Source organism: Mus pahari, chromosome 1 (assembly GCF_900095145.1).
Source record: "Mus pahari chromosome 1, PAHARI_EIJ_v1.1, whole genome shotgun sequence".
Lineage (NCBI taxonomy): Eukaryota > Metazoa > Chordata > Mammalia > Rodentia > Muridae > Mus > Mus pahari.
The window spans coordinates 137,701,549-137,711,201 of NC_034590.1; positions in this window are offsets into that span (position 1 = coordinate 137,701,549).

Consider the following 9,653-nt stretch of genomic DNA (forward strand, 5'->3'; position numbering starts at 1 on the left):
TTCCTTTCTTCCTTCCTTCCTTTCTTCCTTCCTTCCTTCCTTCCTTCCTTCCTTCCTTCCTTCCTCCCTTCCTTCCTCTTGGTTTTTTGTTTTGTTTTGTTTTTTCTTGTCATTTACTCTTCTCTTATGCAGTATGTTTCAATCACAACAACCTCTCTCCATTCCTCCCATTACCCAGATCTTCTGCTCCATTTTCCTTCAGAAAATGGCAGTTCTCCCAGTGATATCAACAGAACACAGTATAGCAAAATACGATGCAATAATACTAGGCACAAACCCTCATGCCAAGGCTGGATGAGGCAACCCAGTAGAAGGAAAATGATCTTTTTATACTCATGTTCTGATATCTTCCACCAGAGCAATAAATCTGGGGCAGATGCCATGATGTTTAATATGAATTGCATTTTTGTATTTTCTTGTCCAAGGCCAACATACAAGGTTAGATCAGAGGCTAATGGAATCCAGAGAATATTAATTACCATTTCCTCCAACCTAATTATTGATTAAGCAAATAAACAGAAGCATCAATTACTTAAGTAATAGTCTCTAAGTAACAGAATTATTTAAGGAGGAGCTCAGTCATTCCATTAGTGTTGTGTTGCCTGTTACTCCACTATTGAAGTGAATATCATTGAATATCATTGTCCATCATCATTTCCTGAGGCTTTATTCTCCATCCTTTGTAGGAATGCTACATGCTTATAATCACTCTTCATCATCTATCTAATGAACACCATACCACTCTTGAAAGATAGCTGTTATCTCTGGGTATCTCAAGCCATACCATCCCAGGCATATTGTCATGAAAAGACCTGTGCCTGATGGGTAACTCTAGACAAGGCTCTCATTGCACAGACTGGGTAGCATACTCATATTGGACAGTCATTTGCCACACCTGAGCACAAACTGTCTTAAATCATGAAACAGAACAATGGAGCTTCATACCATGTAGACAGAGCTTTCTGGTAGACGGAGCCTCTGTAGAGGTGGGCTATGTGATCCAGATGTGTTTTAAGTAAATGGTCTAGAATTCTCTAACAAAGGCATGACTTCTGATCTAATGCATTACTGAATACCTTCAAAGAATACCAAGACAAGTGTATACCTTTTGTGAACTTTTTGTGATATATATGGATACCTCCTCAATAATTTAGAGAGAACATAAGAGCAAAACATTCCTTTGTAGCAAGTAGTCACTCACAAACAGCTCATGGAAATTAGAAACAAAGCAAATGTTTCTTCAAATTGTTGAGCAACATTTTTAGCAGCAACTGTGTTAGACAGTCTACTAGAGATTCTGCATTTGCTTGAGTTGAACAGTCTTCATGTTGTTAAAGTTTCTATTCTATAGATGGTAGACAGAAGAAAGAAAATTACATAAGGTACAGGTAAATTTTTCCCTAATCTTGGATTTTCTTCAAGGGCATTTCTAAAATAGTTTAAGTGAGGAGGAAAGACTCAGTTTGAATGTTGGTAACACCTATTGAGGTCTGGACTGAATAAATAAAATAAAGGAAACAATGAGCTGAACACCTCATGTCTGTTTCCTAATGGCACATGCTGCATGAGCAACAGCATTACATACCCAATGGCTGCAGCTAGATCCACTCTTGGTATCATGCCTTCTCTGGCAAAACTGTAAGCCACAATCAGCCTGCCTTTCCTTTAAATAGGTTTTGTCAGGGAAATGAGAGAGGCAAGGAATAAAATCACCAGTCTCACAATTATCAAATCAAGATAAAATTGTGATATTCAAGTCGGATAGTTAGATAAGAAACACTTTGAGGGTGCAGAGTCAATACTGCCTGATCTACGTCATAAGATGAAGAAGGACCACTTCCCTTACTCTTTCCATAGATTGCTACCAGAAGTGGACATGTTGATTTTTTTTAAAATGTTTCCCAATTATGGTTGCTTTGTTACTATAGCTCATCTATAAGGCATATAGTCTTGTTTGACTAGTTACAGCCTATCAGCAGAGATAAAAACATGACACAAAACCAGTAAAACAGCAAACATAGAGATCTTAGATGTTAGCATTCTCAGAATTCTCAACAGTCTAAGTTTTCCACATGGAACTGAAAATTGCCTGTAACTAACTATTCTTGGAAAGTATAATGCAGTGCATGGTGGTCACTGGGGACATCCACTGTCATTTTAGTTCTCTGTCTGTCATTCCAAACACATGGCTAGGTAACATTTTTTTCTACCTTTTTGAATTTGAGTGTGGATATAGACTTTACGCAGCAGGATTGGAAGTGGTGTGATGAATGGCATCTCTGGGCAGAAATGTTTAGTTGCCTGGTCAAAACACTGAGGTACCTTCTGTCTTCTGCTGCACTGAATATGAAAAATGCCTTGAGTAGAATCATGGTCAGCCTGTGTCCTGGGAGAGGGAATCTTAGAACAGAGTACAAACTAATTGTTCTCAACAGACATCACAAGTTATGTGAAGAGGGTTTATTACTTGCAGATAAGAAGAGAGGGGCAATAAAAACTCAAAACTCACAGTGAGCCAGTCTCTGAAAGGGTGGCAATCAGGTTGGATTACTGTCACCATGACACAATAGCACGGAATTCAACACCAACTATTATTGAGTTTTGTTAATATTGAATTAAAAATCACTGTGTGGCATTCTGAAGGCAACCCCACTCAAGTAGATTGCCCTCTTCTATTTAATCACTGCTTTCTATTTTGTCTGGGTTAAATAGAGCTAGTAATGGATTCTGAAACTAGACTATGATGTACTTCTGATTTCTCTGCTCTTACCTTCTTACCTGTGTGAGCCAAGGCAAATGACTTTGAATTCTTCCACCTATAAGTGGGAAGAAAGGATTATATTTTATGCATATCTTTATATATATCCCACATATATACATAGACACAGACAGACAGACAGACACATATAACACACATACATTCACACAGAGAGGTAGAGAGAGAGACAGACAGAGACAGACAGTCAGACACACACACACACACACACACACACACACACACACACACACACACACACACACAGAGAGAGAGAGAGAGAGAGAGAGAGAGAGAGAGAGAGAGAGAGAGAGAGAATGAGGACAGAAAATGAAGCCTAATTTCTTCCCAATGCCCTTCATGCAGATGAATAAATATGCCAGGAAAAGTTGTTAGTGGAATTGGATCAACTTTTGTTTAAAAAATGTTGATTGATTGTTACAATATGTAACAAGTGTTCACAACATTAGTTATTATTATAATCATTGCCCTTTTCAAAATATGAATTTGCCTTCTGAATTCAAGGCATTGATAGAAAATGTGTAGACAAGAGTCTGAGATTTAAATTGTACTTGCTAGATTACAACTATGGGAATGTTACTCTCCATAGTGAGTTAAGGTTCCCTTCCCATAAGGAGTTCAGAGTAATAGCAACTAGAGCATGGGGGTATTCCATATTTGCTTCTTTGCCCCTCTTTGATTCATAGACTTCTTCAGACCAAGCTTGTCACTAGGATAGGGACTTGACAATGTATTTAGTGAAGATCACTGATCTATGTCTGTGCTTTGCTCCTGTAGGAAAACTAGATATGGGAAATGGATTGATCATTAACTAAGGGAAACATGATCTAAACTCTACCCTTTTATGCCCAGAACTTAAAAAATGTATCCCACTGCTTGGTTATCTGCTTCATAAAATATACCACAAGGAGATGGATATAGATGATATATCATGGATGCTGCCCTTTCTGAGAAATAGCTAGTAGCTCATTTAGGTAACACACTGCCTCCTAAGCTCCTTAAGATGAAGATGTCTATAGTATGCAACAGATAACAGATGATGAGAAAGAAATATATGACCTTGTATGGAGGATCTATGCACTCTAATTAGAGATCTCTGTGTTTGTTAGAGTATGATGTGTATGAAAAGCATTATGACCACTGAGCTTGAGGAAAAGAAAGAACAAGGTCTTAATTATAAAGACATTCCTTAAAGAACAGAGCACTTTGGCAATTGTGACACTTGTTTATTAATATATAATAATGCCAGTCACATAGAAAGGCAAGAAACCATTATAGCCTAATTTCACACAACTCCAATTGTGTTGTTGAATGAAAAATGATGAATTGATACCAGCATAAATCACTGACTAATTTATGAACTCTTTGTTTGGAGAGTGATAGGCAGGAAACTACCTGTTGGTAGCAAATGTTGGGACAGAAGCAAAAGGAAACGTCTGGGATGCTGATAAAGGACTCTGACCCTGTCTATGGGTAGGAAGGGAGGCTGGAGATGCCCTTTTCTCATTAAGGTGGGGGTTCACTCTGCAAATCTCTGAGAAGAAAGTATACAAGGTGCTGTCTATGAAGAAGCAACATAAATTCTAGAGGAGAGAGATGATACTTTTGCCCATAACAACATAAGACCTCTCTGGTCCTGTGTTTGTTGTTCTTGATGCTTACTTGGTTAGACTTTACTAGCCTGCATACTAAAAGTGAAGAAACCAAATCTTCCTTACATTCTGTTCCCAGATTATAAAAGCCTAGAATGGTATAGTACCCCATGCCACTCCCTGCCCAGGGGGCACTTTATAAATGTTTATTGAAAACTAAAGGGATTGAATTACATATAAAGCATTCTGCTTATTTGGTAGGCAATTATTCTGGTCTGGTAACAGCTCTTAACCCAAGGCGTATCTTCACTTTGCAGGCATGGTGCGGACACCAGAAACTGGTGATCCACCAAATTAGGTATAGATGAGACCAAGGTAACATCTGGAAATGGTGGCTCTCTGGCTCACTGAAAGTGGGAGCCCTGTTGGGTTCTGGAAAGTTGATTGGGTCCAGGCCCCATGTTTGGATTTTGTATATATCTCTGTGCCACATAGATCATATGACTATGTCTACTCATGTACAATCTTATAGGAACCTTGACAGCTTTGGACTGTGCAGCCAAAAGAGCAGTGTCCCAGGTGTCTTGGAATCATTAGCTATTGGCTTCCAAGTTGTGAAGTGCAGTTGTAGGGAGTACACGAGGGATTGCATGGGGACAGATGCCCCCATCAAGAGAAGAATGTGGGAGGAGTGCAGCTGAACACACTAAGAACTGTAGACATGGAAAAACGTCTATCTTTGCCAAAAATATATTTATGATTCTACTCCTGACAATCACTTTGCTTTTCTCCTACTTTGAGTCAGAGGTCCTAAAACTGAAACACATCTCTCCTCTCTCTCTTTTTTCCCTTCATGGTATATTGGTTTTACTTTTCCCTCTTCTGTCATGAAATGGAAGTATGTATGTTCAAAATCTATACTTGTGCCTACATTCATGGAAGTGAAGGTAGTGACCTAAATGCAAAACTACAAAATATGCCAAAAGCACTTAGGAAATATTATGTGTTTGGGCAAGTACAGTGTTGAGTGCAAATAAACTATAAGACACAATTCTTCCTACAAAAAAATTAATAATGGACAGCAAGCTACAAATAGTTTGACTCAGGGATTTAGTCTGGCTACTCAAGTGTCACACGTGGATTGTTGTTTAATGTGGCTTTATTGAACCAGCAAGCCACACTTGGCAAATACCCAGTGTCATAAAGATAATTGCTTTGTTTTGCAGAGTAACTGAATTCCTATAAAATTCAGTATGCATTAAAACAGAGAAAATTACATGATGCTCATATCTAATGGAGTTATGGTTGAGGCTTGTTTAATTCTTAAAAGATATTTTATCTGCGTGGTTATCTGGCACAATACTCAAAAGTAGGAGGCATAAAAACCTTAATTGAAGAGGATTATTTCATACCATGTATAAGAATTGTTAAATATTTGACCACCAACACTAATACAACCAGTCCAGTTCTAAACCACCCAGCATCACAGTTGTAATGACTCCAAATCTCCAAATTTCTAAAACATCCTGAAATAGCGATGTGTTCATCCAAGCATTCAGAAAGAAATTGCTATTATGGGATTAGATGTGTGAGAGACTTGTTCTGAAGGAAAACTGGGAAGCGGAGAAAGACATCTGGTAGTGCTGTGTGATTTCAGTGTTGGTCTGAGGTCTCACCTCTAGGGGAGGGAGGGAGAAAGGAGGGGATGAAAGGAATTCTAGGAAGAAGGAAAGACTGGGAGAGGAAAAAACTGGAGGGGAGGATGAGAAGAAGATGAGGAAAGACTGAGGGAGCACGGGAAGGACCATGTGTTTTAGAGAGTATTTTACTTCTTCTGTCTGTCAGCATCTGAGTCCCTCATTTTCCACGTCTGAGCCTGCCCTAGTGTTTCTGCCAAGCTAAGTCATTGACTGAAAGTACAATGGGACCATTTCCTGGCCCTAAATTCAGAAGTGGATTTCCCTGTAGAAACTCCAGCCATAGGACATCCAAGAAGGACGTTTCATCTTTAGTCACGTTTAAGTGCATCTATAGCTGGTTCATACTCCATTTATCATCTAAACACTTTTCTTAAGCGTTGCTTCTAAATATTTAAAGTAATTTTGATTTATCCTATCACTAACTCTGGGTTAAAATACCTAATAATCGCCATTCATGAATTTATTGTGTACAGTTTCAACCAATTTTGAGTCATCCAAGAGGTCCTCGATGTGCAATCATTTAAAACTAGGCCATGCTCATCTTTTGTTCTTCTAGAACTGTGATTTTCAGCCTCCCAAATACTGCCTTTTAGCTCAGTTTCTCACATTTTGAGGACCCCCAGCCATAAAATTATTTTGTTGCTATTCCATAATTGTGATTTTACTACTCTTATGAATCATAATGTAAATACTTTTGGAGATAGAAGTTTGCCAGCGTGGTCCTGACTCACAGGTTGAGAACTGCTGTTCCAGAGCTCAGAGACAGGCTTACACAGTGAAGCACATGTTTCATTACACCTCAGTCTAACTGACAGTTCATCTTCTGTCCCTTTCTTTGTTGAGTGAAGTACTCACAGCAGAAAACTTCCCTTTGAGTGTATATCCCCCGCCCCCCCAGAAGAAACATGTTGCTGGTGCTGACAATGAAATTGATTATTCTTATCTAGAAATAGGATAAAAATTACACACACACACACACACACACACACACACACACACACACACGTGTGGGCATACACAGTATACTAAAATATGTTTAAAAATTTCAGTTATGATGATATTTCAAGTAATTAGTGATTAAAATACTAAAAGAACTACAGTAGCTAAATTGTATATTTGTTTCTGTTCTTAGTTCAGAGACTTATGTGTTGACATGAAGTGTTTGATCTTAGTAGAAATAAATAGATGCCAACCCCATATTCATAACCGCACATATGTAGATCACACAGAAGCAGCTGGGACAGAGGAGGGAAAGGCCATTTTAAGTCACACAGTTTTAGGGGAAAAGCTATTTCCAGAATGCCATTTAGTTACAAAGGCATTTTGTAGATGACTAGGAGAAAGACTACATTTTATTTTGTTTGTTTTTGTCTCCTCTCTTATATTACATTACTGTAGGTTTTCCTCCCTGCTGAGGGCCAGGCAGGAGGAATGACAAATAGCTTTAGAACTCACGGGATGCTGCCCACTGGTTACTACAACCATTATGGGTGTGCCTTGGTGGAGGCATGACCTTGAGGACTACATGCGTCCTGAGGACTTCATGATATCATGGAGTCCTGCTTGGCTTAATGCCTTTATTCCCTCTTAAACAAAGAGCTGTATGAAAACTCTAAGGGGCCTCCAGACTCTCACTGGAAAGTATCTCTGGCACTCACAATAATATATCTGGACCTCTTTTAGGCATTGCTGTTAGAGCAGATTAATAATTCAATCACCACCCTAGGAAAGAACTTAGGCATATAGGTTGTCACCATGACCTTCACCCTCAGGAAACATTTGGAAGAATAAAATTGTTAGTGAAGCTAAGTTAAGATGTTTTTGCTGCTGCCTCTGTTGTAGGAAATCTTAGGGAAGAATCTGAAGATCAGAAAGACACACTCTTATCAGTTAAGCTAGGGACGGTGGATGGCCAAGGATCAAGAACAATGGCAGCTTGGCTGAGGTGACTCTCACTGAGGTTGGACTTGTGATAATTGATTTCTTACACCCATTTTGACCTCAGCTTCCTGATTATGATTTAATAAGCATTGCTGATGAGTAGATATGCATTCTGAGGATTTTAAGTAGATATGACTGATTTTTACATATGAGTTTAGATTTGTGAGTCTTTAAAGATTCTTATAAGATTACTTTTAGAGATTAATAAAATAATTAATCCTTTCTTGGTAACTGTAAATTGCTGCTTGTCAGTAAGAGAAACTGGCTGAGAAGACCACCTTGCTTGTTCACACTTTGTTACGCTATAACAAGTTGCTTAGTTATGAATGTACATGGGTTCTTAGGACTGATTTGTTTTCCTTACCTGTAGTATGTAATGTTATTTCTTGTAAAGGTATTGAGGAACATATTGTTTTTTTTTCATAACCATTCACTAGAAGAAAAATAGAATGTAATCACATTGTAATTTTATGCTGTTTGAAAATTTTTGCTAAAATATATAAGCCATGGGAAAGAATAAAGTTGGAACATTGTTTCTTCCACTCATCAACTGTGTCTGTCTGTCTGTGTGAAATTCTTGGAGCCTCCTTGTTAGAACTTTGTTCCATCCACCCACCTACTATGTGTATATATGTATATATGTATATGTGCGAAGTGCTTGGAGCCTGCTCATTGGAGCTTTGCTCCAGCCATTCATTGTGTGAATATGTATATGTCTATCTGTAGGTCTGTATGCATGTAGGTCTGTATGCATTTATATGTATGAAGTTATTGATGTCTGCCTTTTGCTTCATCCAAAAGATGTGTATGCATGTGTATGCTTATCTATGAATTTTTCTCTTTCCTTTTCTTTCTCACTGGCCCCATGGAGTTCAAAGAGTTAAGAGTATTTTGCTGACCATAGGGAGTACCAGCATCAGTAAATCAGGTTTTGTTCCCTTAGAGAAAAGTCTGCTGAGTAATTTCTCTAATCACTGGCTGTCATAGGCAGCATCCCCTCTAGGTCTCTGTACCAACCCCATCAGAGGCTCTAAGTATTGACCCCACACTGGTTGCCTGCTTCAGTGTATCCTTTGGTGACAAAGCTGATGATTGACACCTCTCCACCCTCCCTTCCCTACTTTCCCACTCATCTCCACTCCCCTCAAAAAAGAGCAGGCCTTCTAGGGATAATCAGACACTGCATAACAAACTATAATAAGACCAGGCACATACCATCACATAAAGGCTGGAGAAGGCAGTCCAATAGGAGGAAAAGGGTCCCTCAAGTAGGCAAAAGAGTCAGAAACAGCCTCTGCTCTCTCCATTAGAATTTACAAAGAACATCAAGCTATTCAGCCACAATGTATATGAAGAGGACCTAGGTCAAATCCCTGCATGTTTCCTAATCACCTCCTGTCTTAGTCAGGGTTTCTATTCCTGCACAAACATCATGACCAAGAAGCAAGGTGGGGGAGGAAAGAGTTCATTCAACTTACATTTCCATACTGCTGTTGATCACCAAAGGATGCAGGACTGGAATCCAAGCAGGTCAGAAAGCAGGAGCCGATGCAGAGGCCATGGAGGGATGTTCTTTACTGGCTTGCTTCCCCTGGCTTGCTCAGCCTGCTCTCTTATAGAACCCAAGACTACCAGCCCAGAGAT